This window comes from Cupressus sempervirens, chromosome 1, assembly GCF_028749045.1.
Source record: "Cupressus sempervirens isolate cs-2001-9-10 chromosome 1, ASM2874904v1, whole genome shotgun sequence".
Lineage (NCBI taxonomy): Eukaryota > Viridiplantae > Streptophyta > Pinopsida > Cupressales > Cupressaceae > Cupressus > Cupressus sempervirens.
In genome coordinates this window covers 198,186,868-198,205,150 of record NC_143118.1, presented here as the reverse complement: position 1 = coordinate 198,205,150, position 18,283 = coordinate 198,186,868, and the positions used below count along the sequence as shown (strand labels likewise).

At 33.2% G+C, this 18,283-nt stretch overlaps 1 pseudogene; it reads left to right on the top strand.

The window, feature by feature from the left end:
- Positions 1-309: 309 nt before the first annotated feature.
- LOC149576799 (phenylalanine N-monooxygenase-like) overlaps positions 310-18,283 on the top strand; it is a 44,494-nt pseudogene continuing 26,520 nt past the window's right edge.

Below are 18,283 nucleotides of genomic sequence, written 5' to 3'. Positions count from 1 at the left end.
GGTAGATGAAAAAAGTCAGATCAAAGAAGAAATGACACAAGAATTCAAGAACATGACCTCTAAGTAGGGGAGACAAATGATAAAAGAATCTAGTGTTTTGCTTCTATCAAATTGGGATATAGCAGATGCCCTAGTTTTATTTCTATTTTAGGAAAATTAAATATAGAGGATCAAGTGAATAAAGAAATAAAAGGTGCCAAATTTAGTGATGAATAGGCTACATTAGTCATTTGGTTGGTAAGGAAAGGGTCTAGGACTAGCTCCTCCCAACCTGATAATACTAGATTAATAGGCACACTAATTGTCAAAATGGTAGAAGATACTACTAATGTAGAAGCTGCATGTCTGGGCAAGGAAATATCTAGTTTGAATTTAGCCACAACTGAAAGAGAAGAAAAGGCAATGTTTGAATTGCAAAATAAATTTGAAAAGATAATGGAAGCCTACAATAAAGAAGTTCAAAGGAGAATTGAACTTGAGAATAAGATGATGGGACAGTCTACTAGGCTAAGCATCACATATCCTCACCCAACAGTGGAGCCTTTTAAATCTACTCCCCTTATTGAGGTTCTTGATACACTATAGAGGCCACAGTATTATAAAGCTAAAGATTTTTAAGAGGAGAAGTGAAAATTGTGGGCATTACATGTAGAGTTAAATGTGAAATATGAGGATAATTTGAGAAAGGCTCTCATCTATTTGGTTGATAAGATTGAATGGCCCTTTTTTTATGATCAACTAGAAAATACAGTGAACATATGGGATGAAATAAAGGCAAGTGATTAAGCTTTGAAGCTAATTGTTAATAAGTGGAATAAGAGGAGAAATAAGGTCACTTTTTTATGTTTTTCTATTATCAATTTTTCACATGATTATATAGAAAAAACTTATGATGTTTTTAATGATCTCTTAGAGTTTGATGATAAAAGAGTTGAGGTACAAAGGAGAATTGTTAGCTACTTGGATAAATACAAGAGTGTTTATTTTGGCTTATTTTTGCATGTTTTAGATAAGAAGAATAAATTGAAAAGTAGAGAAGAATAGGCCAAAGAATTAGATGACTTATTTTATCTAAGGATGAAAAGAGTCATAAATGAAAATAGATATGTATGTTGGTTAGCTACTACCGAGGAAATTGTAAAAGCCCAATTATTCTTTGATTCTTTAAAGAAAGATTTCATTAAAATTGACAAAGTATTTGAATATGTGATTAAGAAACAACTTGATATTCTATAGTTCAATTGGCCAGATGACACACTTTTTGACAAGTGGGTGGTAGATATTGCTCCCAGTGAACAGTTAGAAGATGTTGAAACTAATGATGATGAGGAGATTGAACAACATGATATATAGATAATTGATGCACCATCCAAAGATCAAAAGGAGGAAGAGAATAAAGGTGAGCAACAAGTTACATTTGTAGGCACAGAGGCCCAAATTGATGAAATGGCAATACAGGCAGATAAAATAAGTATTACTTTAATAGTAAATGATGATACAAGTGAAGATGCCAGAGTTGAGGTGAACTTGCAAACATCATAGCCAAATACATCACTGGCACACTTGATGGCCACATATTATGAGGATTTAGAATAGTAGAAAGGCCAATCATCAGCTCTTTTCAGGCAAAGAAAGCATATCACTAGGTGGAACAGAAAATTGGTCCCACAAAGGAATGTTATGATACAAAATCTTTTCTATTACACAAAATTTTTTCCTTTATGACAATAACAAAATATAAAAATCTTCTATCTAAAGGAAAGTTGCCAGTTCTATATACCTGAAGCTTATTGCATCTCACCCCATATAAGTGAGATCCCAAGGTTAGAGAAAGTTCCAAAAAAATTGTATAATTTTTTGTTTTTGTTCAAGAAAAGTATAGTTGATCCACTTGTGTGTAGTTGTTTTAGAGTTTACTTTGACATTTGGTACTGTCTGATGATATATATCAATGACAAAATCGGCAAGATATTCTAAGATTCATTGAATTTATATTGGTTATTGTATTAGTTTGTTCAAAGGATACACTATATCTATGTTATCAGTTTTTGTCTCCAATTTATGAGTTTGTTTACTTTGAGATTAGTTAAATAAGGTTTAATTGATTGAATGCAATCTAGATAGGTTGTATACTGATTCTATTATTTCTTTTGATTCAAGGAATTAAGGAAGTGCTTCAATAAATTAGTAGGGTTTGTGAGTTTATAAGAGGGATATTTCATAAGAATGGGAATTGATGATTATAATTGATAAATTCATTTACAAGTTATTTGAATTAGATCCCTACTAATAATTGACTCTGTGTAACAATGGATAAGGCACTGGTCATATAAATCATAGATAAATGGAAGTAAATTATGCTACATCTACCCAATCTATATTCAAATCTAAATTAGTCAAATATTGTGTCCAGTGTATAAGGGTGATCATCATCTATTTGTGGAAGTTCATGAGGTATTGTTAGCTGCTATAGTGCATGATTGGTTTCACATATATTAGAGAAATTGAACCATATTTGTAATGTTAGGGATTAAGGGTAAGAGTTAAGAAAATATTGGAATCCCTAAGGTACTCCCGCCTTAGTCTTGCAGAGCCAAAAGTGTAGAAAGCATTTATGTTTTGTAAAGTTGGCTCAAAGAAACAATTTATTATTCTAAATATGATTATTATCTATCTCCAGGTTGAATGAATTTTGTTGTCTATTGATAATAATAATTACTGTTAAATCAGGAGCCAACAAAATTGGCAACTCTATTAGGGATTGTACAACACATGCTTATGTGTAAACATCACTACAGTTGCATTAGTTGTGTCAGTGTTCAATTTTTCAGACTCCTTGGTAATTACCCATGGTTTTAGTGGACTTTTCTAGTGAAAAACCTTGATAATTTGAAAGAAAAGAGAAAATCCCCACATCACAGGTGTACAAAAATGTGTATAGTCCTCACAAGGGTGTCTCATCTATCAAGAAAGGGTTGCAATCCTAGAACCAACTATGATCGGTTTCTTTCTATGTGTCAGTCTTATTCATATTATCATGTGATAGTTTCATTAGATCAACAAGTTATTGCATTATTTTTTCCTAGGTGGGTGGCAACTCAAAAGGTTTTAACCAAAGTCAAGTTTAAGAAAAAATTTAGATCATGGGAAGTGTCAAAAATATGCAAGAAAATTTGAAGAAAAATTTAGTAATTAAGTTATAGACTGATCTTCCTCCTAAAGGAAAGAAAAAATGGGCTGTAAAAGGGGCTCAATTGCAGAGAGGAAACTATTCCCAGGAGCAAGTAGCAAGGAAAAGAAAATGTTTACCCTTCTACTACTGAAAGGGAACCCTCTTGCAAAGGTCCTAGATCTCATCCAATTTTATCTGATGATGATTTCTATAACACTCATAAAGTAGTATGCTAGGAAAAGGTTGTGTAACCACATGCATTTAATTTGGATGCTAGAGATAGTAATGATCATTTTCAACATAGTAGGAACCCTTTCATGTCAGATTTCTCTCCTAAAAGAGTAAGACCTAAACACTTAGAGCCTGAGAGTTTTAATGATGAAAAAACTTCTAGTTCAGAGTTTACCATTCCTAGATTTTGAGAATATAGCTTACTAAGTAAGAAGCTATTGATAGGAAATTTCAAAAGGAAAGGGAAGAAAAGATCATGAAATCTTTTGAAGAAAAGTAGACACTACTTAGGAGAATTTCTACCTTGAGAAAGAAAAATGAAATAGAAGCCAATGCTTGGGAACCTAAAATTGTAGGTCAAGTTGAACAACTTAGATTGCAAGAGCAAAAGATGTTAGAAAACCAAGATGTGAATCCTGAAGGTCTTGTAATACAATAGATTAAGAGTTATAAGGTTCTAGAAGTTTAAAACCACAAGACAAGAGATATAGAACATGTTGTAGGTGTTAAGGATAAGGGAAAACATAAAGGAGTTGGTATTAAGATCAAAGAACTAGTAAAGATTGTTCAAATTCAATATTCTATGTCACCTTCTAATCTTGAGTTGGAAAACAAGAGGAAGGAGAAAGATGCTTTAGCCAAGAGATTAGAAATTGTAGAAAATGAGGCAACTATAGCTGAGATGAATAATAAGATAAAATTCTTAGAAAATACTAGGAAACAATCTACAGCTATACCTAATGATAATGCAAAGAATAGGTCAAATGATGTAAATCAAAGAACTATTAAATGGCCTTCTTTTTCCATGTCTTATTCATCACAGAAAATGGATCTTAATAAAGTTTTTGCAGATTCTATTACTAGTAATATTTTGAACAACACTAAAAGAAATATTTTCAATAACCTTAAGAATGAATTGCAAAGTAGACCTATTCAATTAGAGGGTTATAGGTAGATACGTTTTGATGGGTTTCCTAGATTCCCTAACCCCATTCCATAAGAAATGAGGAAAAGATTGCCTAAACTTGTTGGAAATAATGCTATCACTTGTGAGGATCATTTGAGGAATTTTCTTGACATGATGAGTGATTATGAGGTTGAGCCTAAAGATGTTATCATGATGTTATTTATTCAGTCATTAACTAAAGATGTTAGAGAATGGTTCAAGAGGCTTCTTGAATCATTTATTATAGACTGGAAAGATATTGAGTACCATTTCAAGGAACAATATGGTGATAAATAGAACCTGAGTTATAACTTAGGTGAGTTCAAAAACATTAAGAAGTTACATAATAAGTTTGTTACTAACTTCAACACTAGATTTTAGAAGAGGATGTACAAGATGATGCAAACCATGCGAGTTGATGATAAGATATTGTTAGAGTAAATACTTAATTACTAATTATTTATTCTATTTACTTAAGCTTACTTAGGTAAATGCATCTTATTTATTTGTTGTAGCCTAGGAGTTTGTTATAAGTTGTTGACGATATGGGATTTTGTTCTCTCATAAGTCATACTTATCCTCTCACTTTGTTCAAGGACTTTCCACCTCATGTGGATGTATGCTTAGTTGTCACACTTATCTCCTAACATCTTCTAGCTTGTTCTAGGAGATTCTTGGAGCTTTTTATATTCAGGCTCCCTCATTGTATTTTCATATAACAACACATTCTCATTGTAAATACATAATTTCTTGGGTTTGCATATTTTCTCTCTCATGTCCATTTAGGTTTTTTTCCCTTGCTCCACACTCTTCCTTCCTTGGCTTCCCTTTGATAGGTTTTCACATGCAGGTGATCTTGGGCATCTTTGGAGTTGGATTTCATCAACTCTAACATGGTATCAGAGCCTCCCTACTGCTGCTTCGTTGAAGGATTTTTGAAGCTGTCATTTGAAGTCACAAACCCTAGTTTGTTTGTGCATTTTTCTTCAAATCAGGGGAATAGAAAATTTTTGGAGCACTTTTAGCCCAAACAAATGCTACCATTAGATCCAAAAGGCCATTTTCAGTTAGGATTCATATAAAACTCATTAATTTTGGAGACAGGGCTCCGGGAGGCAAAAATTTTTTGCTTGCAGGCCTACCATATGGTCGTATGGATGATTTGAGTGATTTTTTTTTTTTTAAATAATAATTTTGGGCATGCAACTGGCACTTACCCCACAGTCCACCACATCCAGTTGTGTGGCTACCAAACCACTACAGCTAGTGTGCCCCTCCCTCAAGCGGCACCTCCTCCTCTGCACCACCCAACATCGCGCGACTCCACCCTGTCCATGCCTCTCCTCTGGAAAAAACCTCCTGCGATCCTGCCACCTTCAATTTAGTACTCCATTTTTCCTATTTCCACCACCCATGCATAGTCAACACTATCTGCGTAGTTGTTTGCCATTTGACTGAGTCAGTGGGTGACACGTGGCATGGGTGCCACATGGCACTTTTCCATGTGGACCCTGCCACATCACTGACATGTCACCTTGTTGACATTACCACTTGCCATGTGGCATTCTTTTTTGTGCCAATAGCTAATAGGTCATCAAATTTAGGATAGTGAAATGCTGACATCATCATGACATCAGCAGTGCATCAACATCCTTCTTGCACCTCTCCATCAAGGTCTTTTTTGACCTACCTTCAATTTTTTGGCCATAACTTGAGCATACAGAGGTATTTTTCCAATCCAAAAGAAGTGCTGAAAAGCCAATTTTGAGATAGAGACATTAGTGTAGGTATTTTTAGATTTTGATGCTTTTTTATTGCCCTTTTTTAAGTTGATGTTCAAAGTTGTTTTTTTGACTCCGACATGCATATCTTTTGTGTCCCATCTTAGTTTTTAAAAAAAATTATATTTCTGGAAAGCTGGTTATGTGTACTTTTTTGAAATATAGTCCTTTTCCTTAGATTTTGGCCCATGCTCTTTCTATTATATTTTTGGCTTTTTTGCTATATGGTGGATATCTTGAGTGTTTTAGGTTCAAGGATCATTTTCCTGGCATGGTTTCTTTTGTTTTGAGATGTACTTTGTTTTGTTGTAGCTTATTTTTAGTTTTTATCATTGTAGCTATCATTTTGAAGCACTTTTATGTATCACACTGAGATAAAGTGTCACTCTTACATTCTAGGGGTCATGAACATTGTTTTGAGTCAGTTGTACATGCACTATTTTCATAAAGCACCATGGAGGGGATAATTGTTTACTATTTTAGGCATTCTCCCTTTGTCAAGTGAGTGTCCCTTCCATGACATTAGCCCCATGTAGATTCATTGTGACTGTGTCTTTATGGGTGTTTGTACCTATTTCCCTCTCTCATCATTCTTGGTTCATTTGCAGGAAACTTTGGCCCACCTTCTCAGTTACCTATCATCTCACCCCATCTGCATTAAGGGGGGCTTATGTTGTTGTTCTAATGCATCCATGGTTCGATGATTCTTTAGTGTGAGCTATGTATTTAGTGGTTGATGCTATATACAAGGCGATTACAGTGGCTGGCTACCTATGCATTTTGGTGAGATGGATCATCTACCATATAGACATGCTCGGTTCATGCCTTCTTCTTTCATGGAGGTTCTTCATATCAGAAATTTTCTTTCTAATGGTAAATTTTGTGGCTTCTTCATGCTTCAGTGATGCTCTTCATGATCACTCCTTATTCCTATTTTAAGGGACATTTCCCTAGTTGGAGGCTTTTTCAGTTCTTCACTAGGTTCTTACCTCTTTTTGGGGGAGGGTTTTTCCCATGTGGTTTTCTCTCTTTCCCATTTTAAGAGGTTGCATCTCTTTGCATTGTACATGGGTACCTAACATGGCCTTGTTACCGGGACCCATTCTGCATTCTACATTTCTTAGTTTTGTGAGCTTAAGGCATTTCCCTAAGTTGCACTTAAGGGGGAGTGTTAAAGTAAATAATTAATTACTAATTATTTGTTCTATTTATTTAAGCTCACATAGGTAAATGCATCTTATTTATTTGTTGTAGCCTAGGAGTTTCTTATAAGTTGTTAACAATATGGGAGTTTGTTCTCTCCTAAGTCATACTTATCCTCTCACTTTGTTCAAGGACTTTTCACCTCATGTGGATGTATGCTTAGTTGTCACACTTATCTCCTAGCATCTTATAGCTTGTTCTAGGAGATTTTTGGAGCTCTTTATATTTGGGCTCCCTCATTGTATTTTCATATAACAACACATTCTTGTTATAAATACATAATTTCTTGTGTTTGCATATTTTCTCTATCATGTCCATTTAGGGTTTTTCCCTTACTCCATGCTCTTCCTTCCTTGGCTTCCCTTTGACAGGTTTTCACATGCAGGTGATCTTGGGCATCTTCGAAGTTGGATTTTATCAACTCCAATAGATATGTATGATCACTTACTTGAATTCTTTTGATGGTAAAATGGCATACCAACTTAGAGATAAGGAGCCTGGGACCTTAAGAGATGCTTTCAAAATTGCTCTAAATATACAAAATAATTTGATAATTTTAGGGAGGTTAGAAAGAAAAAGAGATGATCTTACGTTATTTGGGAGTAAGGAAAATAGAAAGGAAGATCACAATCTTGTAGGAGGAAAAAAGCAAGAACCTACTGAGATGAGTCAAGTTCTAAATGCTATAAAGGGTTTGAATCTTCCTTAGGTAAAAAATGATAAAAATCCCACTAAAAATAAGATCCCTTATCAATCCAATTTTAATAGATAAAATAGATTACAAATTTTCCCTTATAATACCACTTGGAAGGATGGTCAACCTAGTGTTCCTCCTACCAAGAACACAAATAACAAGGTCACCCCTAACCCCTTATCAAAAAATTTAGTAAATATGTAGATGATCCTGAATTCACTGCTAAGCCTACATGGTGTTGTATTTGTCAATTACCAAATGCTCCTAAATATTGTGTGGTAGCTTTGTCATTTTCTAGAAATTAGACTAATCTAGAAGAACATCAGGAACATGGAGAGAATAATGATGATGTGGGATGTAATATGTTTGAGTCACATTATGATTATTTTGACAGTGATGACCATGATAGGGATGTAGATGAACAAAGGAAATTTTAGAATGATATGCAATAGAAGGTGTTTTGTGATGAAGAAAGTGATGTTGATGATAATATATATAACATGGCATTTACCAGAGAGGAGGTGATATTAAGGAAACCTTCTAGAGAAGAGCTTGATCTGATTACCACTAACATGGTATTTTAGGTACAAACTAGAAATATGGCTCGCAGTGTTGATGGTGGCAAGGTGGCTAGTATATCTATCAAGAAGGTTGATCCTAAGAAAAGGGAAGTTGTGAAGCCTAAAGAGGTTCCTGCTCTAAAGGTCAAAGCTACCAACAAGAAATAGGAACCAAGGAAAATGGACAATCCAAGGTTGCTAAACTACAAAATGATGGTCCTAAGAAGTTGGAGCATAAAACATCAAAAGTGCTAAATGTAAGTGACAAGAATCATCAGGGTGTTGTAAGTATTCTTGAAAAACATTATGAAAAAAGGGGTGTGACTATTGATGTTCCCTCTGATTCTTCTATAGATATGCTTGTTGTTTTGTCATAGATCACTATCAAGGTTCCTTTTTCTGAGTTATTAAGAATCCCTAAACACAAAAATAAAGCCATAGCATGGATAGGAAGTGTTTATGAAAAGGTGAAATGTAATTATAATGAAAGCCATACTCCCAAGGAAAGTAGTGAAGAAAAGGTAAAATATAAAGAAACCAAAGTAGTTGTGTCTCAAATTGCCCAAATGTTTTTGGATAGCTTTATAAATCATTGTTTAGGAAATATTGAACCATTTTTCTTGAGTATCCTAGTAAATAGTAAAACATTAAAAAATTGCATGATTGATTCTAGTGTTCCAATATTTTTATGCCTTTTGAAATAATTAAGGAATTAGACCTGAAGGTTGATACTACTCAGGGAAGATGTTGTGCTATGGAAAAAAGAGAAGTGACAATCATAGGTACTATTAAAGCTTTGCCATATAAATTAACAATTTATCCTAACAAAGAACTTAATATGAGTGTGCTAGTTGTTGATATTCCACCTCAATATGGCATGTTGTTATCTAGAAAATGGAGTGCTACCATGAGAGGGATTTTATAATGTGACCTATCATTCACTACTTTCAAAATTGATGGGAATTTAGTGAAAATAAATAGAGAACCTAAGACCATGTATATGATAGAAGAAGAGATAGAGGATGATATGAAAAAATTTGTTGATACAGATGTCAATGCATTTCGAGATGAGGTTCTTGTCTTGAAGAAACATAAGCATAAATTATAGATGAAAGAAGAAGTTGACACAAAGATAGACAAAGGTGATTTATGGACTTTATTTTTTGATGGTGCTTGCTACAAAGATGGATATGGTGCAAGTATTTTATTGATTCCTCCTATAGGGGTAACATATAAATTATGTTTTACATTGATTTTCCCTTGTACTAATAATATAGCAAAATATGAGACTTTTTTGTTAAGACTCAGATTAGCTCACAAGCATGGGATAAAATGTTTACATGTTATAGAGGATTCTGAACTAGATGTGTCCTAAGTGAGAAATGTTTATGTATCAAAAAACAAAAGATTAAAACAATACTAAAATGTTGTACGGGATATGATTGAGTATTTTAATGCATTTGGGATAGTTTGGAAAGATAGGACTAATAACAAGATGGAAGATTTGTTGGCAAATATAGCAATAAATCTTGATGATATTACACTTGGTTGTATATCCAAAGTTGAGATCCAAACTAGATCTTTTGTCCCTGACAATGTCCAGAATTGGCAAGTATTTGAAGATGATAGAGATATCTTGAGATTTTTAAATTGTGAGAATATGTTTTCAGGCTAGGAAATTGATTGTGCAGCTTATGTAGAGAACATAAATGGAAGAGATACTATTTTTGGGCAAGAAGTTGTACAATTGAAAATAAACAAAATTATGAGGGAACTAGTTGTCCTAGAAATTATTTTTGACAATCAAGATATGTCCCAAATGGATAGTAAGGAATATAATGCTAAGGACCTAGATAAGATAAACTTAGGAAATGAAGAAAATCCTAAGAAGGTGTATTTTGGTAAGAAATTTTCTCCTAAAATAAGGTAGGGTTTGATCGGTTTGCAAAGAAAATATAGACATGTGTTTGCATGGTCATATGATGATCTTAAGGCTTATGGAGAAGATCTATTTCAGTATGAAATCCCTTTGAAACTAGATGCTAAACCTTTTAGATAGAAATAAAGGCCAATTATTCCAACTCTTTCCCCCAAAATGCAAGAGAAACTAATCAAGTTGAGAGATGTAGGGATCATAAAGCCTATTACACATTCATCTTGGGTGTCTAATTTAGTTCATGTTAGGAAGAAAAATGGATATATAAGGTTGTGTATTGACTTCAATAATCTCAACATATCTTCATTGAAGGATAATTATGGTTTACCAAATATGGAGGTTATGCTGCAAAAGGTCACTCAATCTAAACTTATGTCCATGATCGATGGATCTTCAAGATAGAATCAAGTGGTTGTTAAAGAATCAAAACAATTTAAGACTACTTTTACCACTCCATGGGGCACTTATGTGTGTGTCAAAATTCCTTTTGAGCTTACTAATGCTAGGGCTACTTTCGAACATGCAATGGATGTGGCTTTTGCCAATATTATTGATAAATTCTTGGTTGTATATCAAGATGATCTAACCACTTATTTTAAGGATAAGAATGATCATTGCATGCATTTAGAAAAGTTATTTATAAGAGCCCTTAAATATGGCATTTCTTTGAATCCTAGAAAGTGTAACATTGGTGTTACTAAAGGAAAGTTGTTAGGGTATATAGTTGGTAAACATGGAGTGAGGATTGACCCTGAAAGGGTAGAAGCAATAGATAAAATTTAGAAGCCTAAAAGTGTTAAAGGAAGTCAAACATTTTTTGGGAAAATAAACTTTCTTAAAAGTTTTATGACTAATTTTGTAGAAACTAGTAGGCCTATATCAAAGATGTTAAAGAAAGGATCTAAGATAAAGTGGGATGGAGAGCTTACTATTGCATTCCAGAAGATTAAGCAAGCTATTAAGGATGCACTTGTTCTATGGGCACCTAATTATGATAAACCAATGCATATATTTTATTTTGCTTCATTTCACTCTGTTGCTATAGTATTACTACAAAAATGAAGAAGGATATGAACAACCTATTGCATTTTTAGCAAATCATTATAGGTAGTAGAATTGAAGTATGATATTAATTAGAGACAAGCCTATGCACTGGTGAAAAGAGTGAAGGATTTTAGATGTTATCTAATGGGAGCAATTGTTATTACATCTGTCCTACTACTACTGTTAAGGACATCTTCTCACAACAAGAGGTATCTAGTAGAAGATGTAGATGGATTAATAAAATATAGGCATTTAACATTGATGTTCAGATCACCAAACTAGTTATACGTCAAGGCTTAGCCAAACTGATGATAGAAGCTAATTTAGAAGCAAATCAAATTAATCAATGTGATGGTACCTGCAGGGAAAATCTTCACGACATGTATAATTTTGATTGGTATAGAGATGTGATTTATTATTTGTAAAATATGAAATCCCCATCAAGATTAACAAACAACTAGAAAAGATCCCTGAAATGGCAGGCTATAATGTATATCATAGTATAGGGGAAGCTATGGTGGAGGGACATGGAAGGGGTACTTTTGAAATGTGTAGTGTCTTCCCTCGTTCACATTTTTCTAGATACATTTTTGCTATCATGGTCGAGCTTTATTAGACTAGCATTGTTTTGAGACTATCAGATATTGTGCTATGGATTCAGTTGATATGTGATGAGATTACTTATACTCTATATTTCATGTATGCATGATGATTATTACATTACTTTTAGTTATTAATGATGATTAGTTATATGGATTTTTTATCACATGTGTTTTCGTATGGATACTTACCCCATACTTGCATGTGTATGGTGTGCGTGTATGTTTCTTATGTATGGCATTTCTAATGTGGTTAAGGAAGGGGGTTGTAGTCACCTACTAGTCGAGATCTACACGATGCACCACTTCCTGCCATTGCTTGTTTAGCTTAACATTTATATATATTGTATGCACATGCATGGATTTTATGTAGGTTGCAAGTATTGGGTATCAATTTACCTGAATTGCCAAGATGAGCCTACCCTATTGCACTATCTCAATGGTAAGAGAGGGGAGATAAATTCTCAAGTCCAAATTTTAAACCCTTAAACCTTTTGTCCTAGAAAGGTAGGACAAGTATCCGAGATATTTTACCTTCTAAATGTGTCGGATGACATAATTCATGATTTTAACCCTTTAGATTTATTTTGTATGGATTGTTTTATGATGGGTTTTCATATTTTATCTTGGAGGTCTATGGTGAATTTTCTATTAATTAAGTCTAAAATTAAAAGATTTAATTATTTTGGAGAAAATTAATATAATGTCATGATAGTTAGATATTTTGATTTTAATTAATTAAATGGGAATTAATTGAGAAAAAGAATTAAATAAAAGAAATTAAAATTAATAATAATAATAATAAAATAATAAATAAATAATAATAATGCAGGCCGGGTATGTACAATTTACTTTTCTATTATATATCCGCACTAGTTAAAAGCTATGATGTGATTTGAGTTTTGTGAATCGATTCATATGTGATTAATAATATTAAATATTAAAAATGTTATAAATATATGTATGTGTGTGTGTGTGTGTAAGTATATATATTTATATAAAATATTAATGAAATTTTAATATTCAAGTTAATTAGATAAATAACATAGTTTTTAAATTAATCAATTTACTTAATTAGAATTTAGTCTAATTAAGGTTAATGAGAATGTTATAAATGAAATATTTAAGCTATTTTTATGGAGATTCTCAAGAGAAGAAAATTGAGTTATTTGAAAAACGACAATTCATTACCAAAATAACGTATAACATATATTAGAAAATTGAATTCTAAGAGTTATAGGGAGAAACTTTTATCTATCAAACAAAATACATGGGTTAGGTAAATGTACAAATTTCTCCACTCGAGATCTAAAATTTGAAAATAAAAAATGAGACTTCCACACTTAATTCATTTATGTAAATTTAGCAAACCAAAACATGTGCTTTCATTTTGGTGTTTTCTCTATGCTTCTTGTTTTGGGGTTTTCGGTTGACTAGTTGTTGACCAAATATAAGATGTCTACCAGAGGCTCAGGGGTTATGATTGTGATGTCATGATGATGTCTTTGATCTCGATCTTTTAAACTCAACCATGGTTATGTAATGGCATGCTGATTGATAATATTTCTAGTCTTCTTTTGCAAGCTATGATATATGTAACCTTTTATGAGTTATCGATCAGTTGTATTTGAATTAATTTATAGTCTCTTTGATGGAATTGAATTGTTTATCTGATCTTGATGATGTCATGTGGTGACATGCTTTGACTCGACCATTTTGGAGTCTTCGATCAGTATTATTTTAAGATACTTTTTGGTTGCTTGTTGAGAACCAATGGATATTGTGATTATCATTGACATTTTCAATTGCCAATAGAGAACTGTTTTGGTCATGATTATCTATGGATGCTTTTCAGTTTCTCATGGAGATTTGATGCTCTTATTGTGGATTATCTTTTGGTATTTTTCCAGTCACTTGTATAGGACTATGGTGATTTTGTGATTTATGATTCCATGAGCTTAGGGTAGGTTATCTACTTGTAGTGTCGAGAAGTGGCTTGCAATGCCGACCAGGGCCCTAAGTGGCTGCCAAGGTAACTCATTGTAAGTTGTTTTTATAAGTGAAAACATTACACCTAATACTGACTTAATGAACCTAATAAGATAATTGTTTGTTCTTTCCCATGCCTCGAGTGCTAGTACAGACTAGGATGGGAGTAGAGAGAATGCTTGGTTGCGACCTTGCATTCCATAGTATGCCTCGTCAGTACAAGAGGATACTAGTGGCCGCATAGGAATCACTAGGGGGCTGGGGTCTAATGGGAGACTACTAGGGTAACTCTAGCATGATTCGTGTGACGACACTTTCTCACTTGCATAGTAGTTTTCCTACATGTCTTGTTGTGTCTCAAGGATTAGATGTCGATTTTTGTTGGAACCTTTGAGTTAGTATACTTTTAGGATTCTTGGACTTAGAGAGTATTTGTGCTATGTGATTGATAGTCTATTTGGGACTTGAGATTATCTCCTCAGTGCTTTGGGAGTGGACCATTTAGTAACCACATGGTTGGGTGGTAGTGCTTTTTTCACTCTTACCATTTGAGATCCATTTGAGACACTGTGGATGATGCATTCTTTGTTGGTATCTATCTTTATTCTATCCATGGACTATGATGGTGGACACATATCCTTATATTGTTGTTTAGGATATGATAGATGATGTTATTTACTTGTCTTATGCCTTATCTTGCATGTTAGATTTCTTTTTTGCATATGATATAGTATGATTTAGGAGTGACATTCCTACTATGATAATAACAATGATCTCTTCGATGATTTGGGATGTTACACACGGAGAGATGGCTAGGGCCCACAATGGTCTAATGATGCTATTTATGGTTGGGAGGAATCGTGCACTTATTTAGTTATGTTTGTGATTTATGGTTATCTATTATGATGGATGTTTATATCTTTTATGATGATGTATCATGTATCACCTTTGGTTTCATTTACTCTATAGAATTTGCATCATGGATTAGAATAGGATGATGTACTTTATTTATACATATGTATATTCTTTTAAGCCTTTCATACCTTGTGGCATGTACAGTGGATGATCGAGCAATCGAAAATGTAATTTACAAATATTGGACTTTTCATTATTATTTTATGTTGATGTAGTATTAGATGGAATCAATAATAGTTAATTTAGATGTGATTCAACACTAAAGGATCCATGAAGAATGTAACCTATTATGTATTTTTATGAACACTTTCAATTGAATGTTTTTTATTGCTTCTATTACTATGTGTATGTTGTGAATAGTTTAACTTTCATGTTTCAAAAAAAAAATACTACCAAACTTAGTGAAACTTTAGGTTAATTCTTTGGATCCCTTGGTGGGGCATTACAAAATGCATAGATGAAATTGATTCTAAGAGGATTTTAAGAGATATGCATGAAGGTGTGTGTGGAGGTCATTACATGCCCAAGAAAATAGCTCACAATGTCCTTAGAGTTGGCTTTTGGTGGCCAACAGATTTCAAAGATACCCATGAATTTGTTAAAACATGTGATGCTTGTCAAAGATTTAGTGGAAAACTAAAATTCTCTATAAATTTACCATTAAGACTTGTTGATGTACAAGCACCTTTTCAACAATGGGGAATTGATTTCATTCATAAAAATCCCAACAAATCTAGTGGTGGACATTCTTGGATCCTAGTATCTACTAATTATTTCACTAAATGGTGTGAAGTAATTCTCACTAAAAATGCAATAAGTAAAGTAGTGATTAACTTTATTTTGAATAATATTATAACCAAGTTTGGATGTCCATAGAATATTGTAATAGATAATGTTATGTGCTTCAAATTTGAAGAATATAAGGGATTTTGCAAGAAGAATGGCATTACATAATATACATCCTCACCTTACCATCCCCAAGGGAATGGTCAAGTAGAATCAAGTAATAAAAGCATATTGAAGATTATTAAAAGGATTGTATGAGAAAATAAGAAGGGTTGGGATTCAAAATTTCCATTAGCTCGTTGGGTTGATAGGGTTATTGTGAAAAAGGCCATTAGATGTGCTCCTTTTGACTTGGTTTATGGCATACAAGCTAGACTTCCAGAAAATAATTTGAAGGAGATGTATAAGCTTGTTCAAATTTATGAAGATGATATTATTGATGAAATACAGCTCAAGATGGATGATCTCCTACAATTAGAAGAAACAAGAAGAGACTCCTCTATTTAGAATGCAAAGTTACTGTCCCAGATGAAGCATCTATATGACAAGAGGGCCATTGAAAGGAAATTTGAAATAGGTGATATGGTGCTAATGTGGAATGCTAGAGTAGAAGATAAAGGCAAACATGGTAAGTTTGACCCCATCTAGCTTGGTCCATATGAAATTTATGATAAAAATGGAAAAGATTCATATTATCTAAAGGATCTAACTTTGGGTATTCTTGAATTTCTTGTTCATGGACAATTCTTGAAGAGGTTTTTTTATTAAAATATCTTTTGTTTCCATGAATAGTAGTCTAGGATTTTCCTATACATTCTGTAAATCCTTTGTGGCTTTTGCATAGCCCTTTTGTGTATTTCTTTTCTGGTGTGGTTACTCTCTCATAGGTTTTCATTCTTTATCAAGTGTGTGGTCTACTCTACCAAAGATTCTAGATTCTTGCATAGACACAGGTAGTCTATCAACCCTAGATAGAGTCACTAATGGTCTGATTTTCCATAGTGCAAAATTTTCCCACAAAATAGGTTTGAAAAATTAGATAGACTTGTATAAATCTTCCAAGTTAGGGTTTGACCTTTTTCAAAGTTGGCTAGCCCTAGGTAAAACCCTATTAAATTAAAAATTGTCACCCTTAGTAGACTTGTTAGGTGGTGTACTTTTATTTTGAAAATTATAAGTGGGCGAATTATTTTTGAAAATAGAATATATTTTTAGGAGACCATTGAAATCCTTCCTTTTTGGTTTCATTTTCCCAAAATTACTTCTACCGTCAAATCTCTCTTTAGATCTACAGTGGTCATCATGTCACTATCACAAACTACAAGGACTTTATCCTATGTGACATGTTGACCATCATGAAACAAAAAGATGGTGAGGTGAAGTTTTGAAAGATGGGCACCATGATTTTAATTATTTTTGAAATTTTTGGTAGTGTGACCAGATGTCAGAAATGTTAGATATCAGAAAAGGGGACTAGCTAGAATATGCTCCATTTTTTGTGAAATCTTGAAGGTCACTATGTCACAACTGGAAAATGCAAGAATCTTGCTCGTAGCAACATAGCGCCTTTCTACAAAAGTGAAAAAAGGTGAAATCAACAAAAGGGACAAGCACTATAAAAAAATTGTATTATTAATATGGTTGTGTGATTATGATGCATGGTCAAAAGCATTGAATGTAGTGATAAAGACAAAATTGTGTGGTATTTCTTGGTGCTAGAGTTTCTTAAAGTTTAAGGTGGTCGTTATTTCACAACCAAAATATGGAGGAATTTTTCCAGTTGTGACATAGCATCCTACTGAGAAAAGTGGAATGTAACAATGGTTCATATTGAAAAGTGAGTGCTAAAAAGTTCTCTCATCAGTAATAAGCCATGTAATCATCTTGCATGTTTGTAACAATTAATATGGTACCAACATTAAGAACGTGCATATTTTGTGTACCAAATTCTTTTAAAGAATCTAGTAGTGACATAGCACCTTCCAAAAAAAGACAAGACACTGTGGAATATGATTTAATGAATATTAGAAAAAGGGGTAAATATTATATATACTATGCTAGCATGTCAAAAGAGTGTTGTGTCATATGTTTCATGGAATCACATTTAGAATGTGACACATGCAAATGGAAATCATTATATCAAAACATATCTATGGTAGGCATTGAGTCATTATAAGAAATTGTTTGATCTTTAATGGTACCAACATGGTGAGCAAAGTAAAACAAAAAGGGCCCATCACAGTCACATTAAAACACTTGTGAAATACACATCATCAGATTAGGAATGAATCAACAATAGTCATTATATTGCATCAAGAAGCTGCTCATGGATTATGCATAGTGACATAATGACAAGGTGACATGTGTTCATGAGTGCTAGTGGGTCCAGAACAAATTTCCAGTAGTAAAGAGAAATGGGTATGCAGA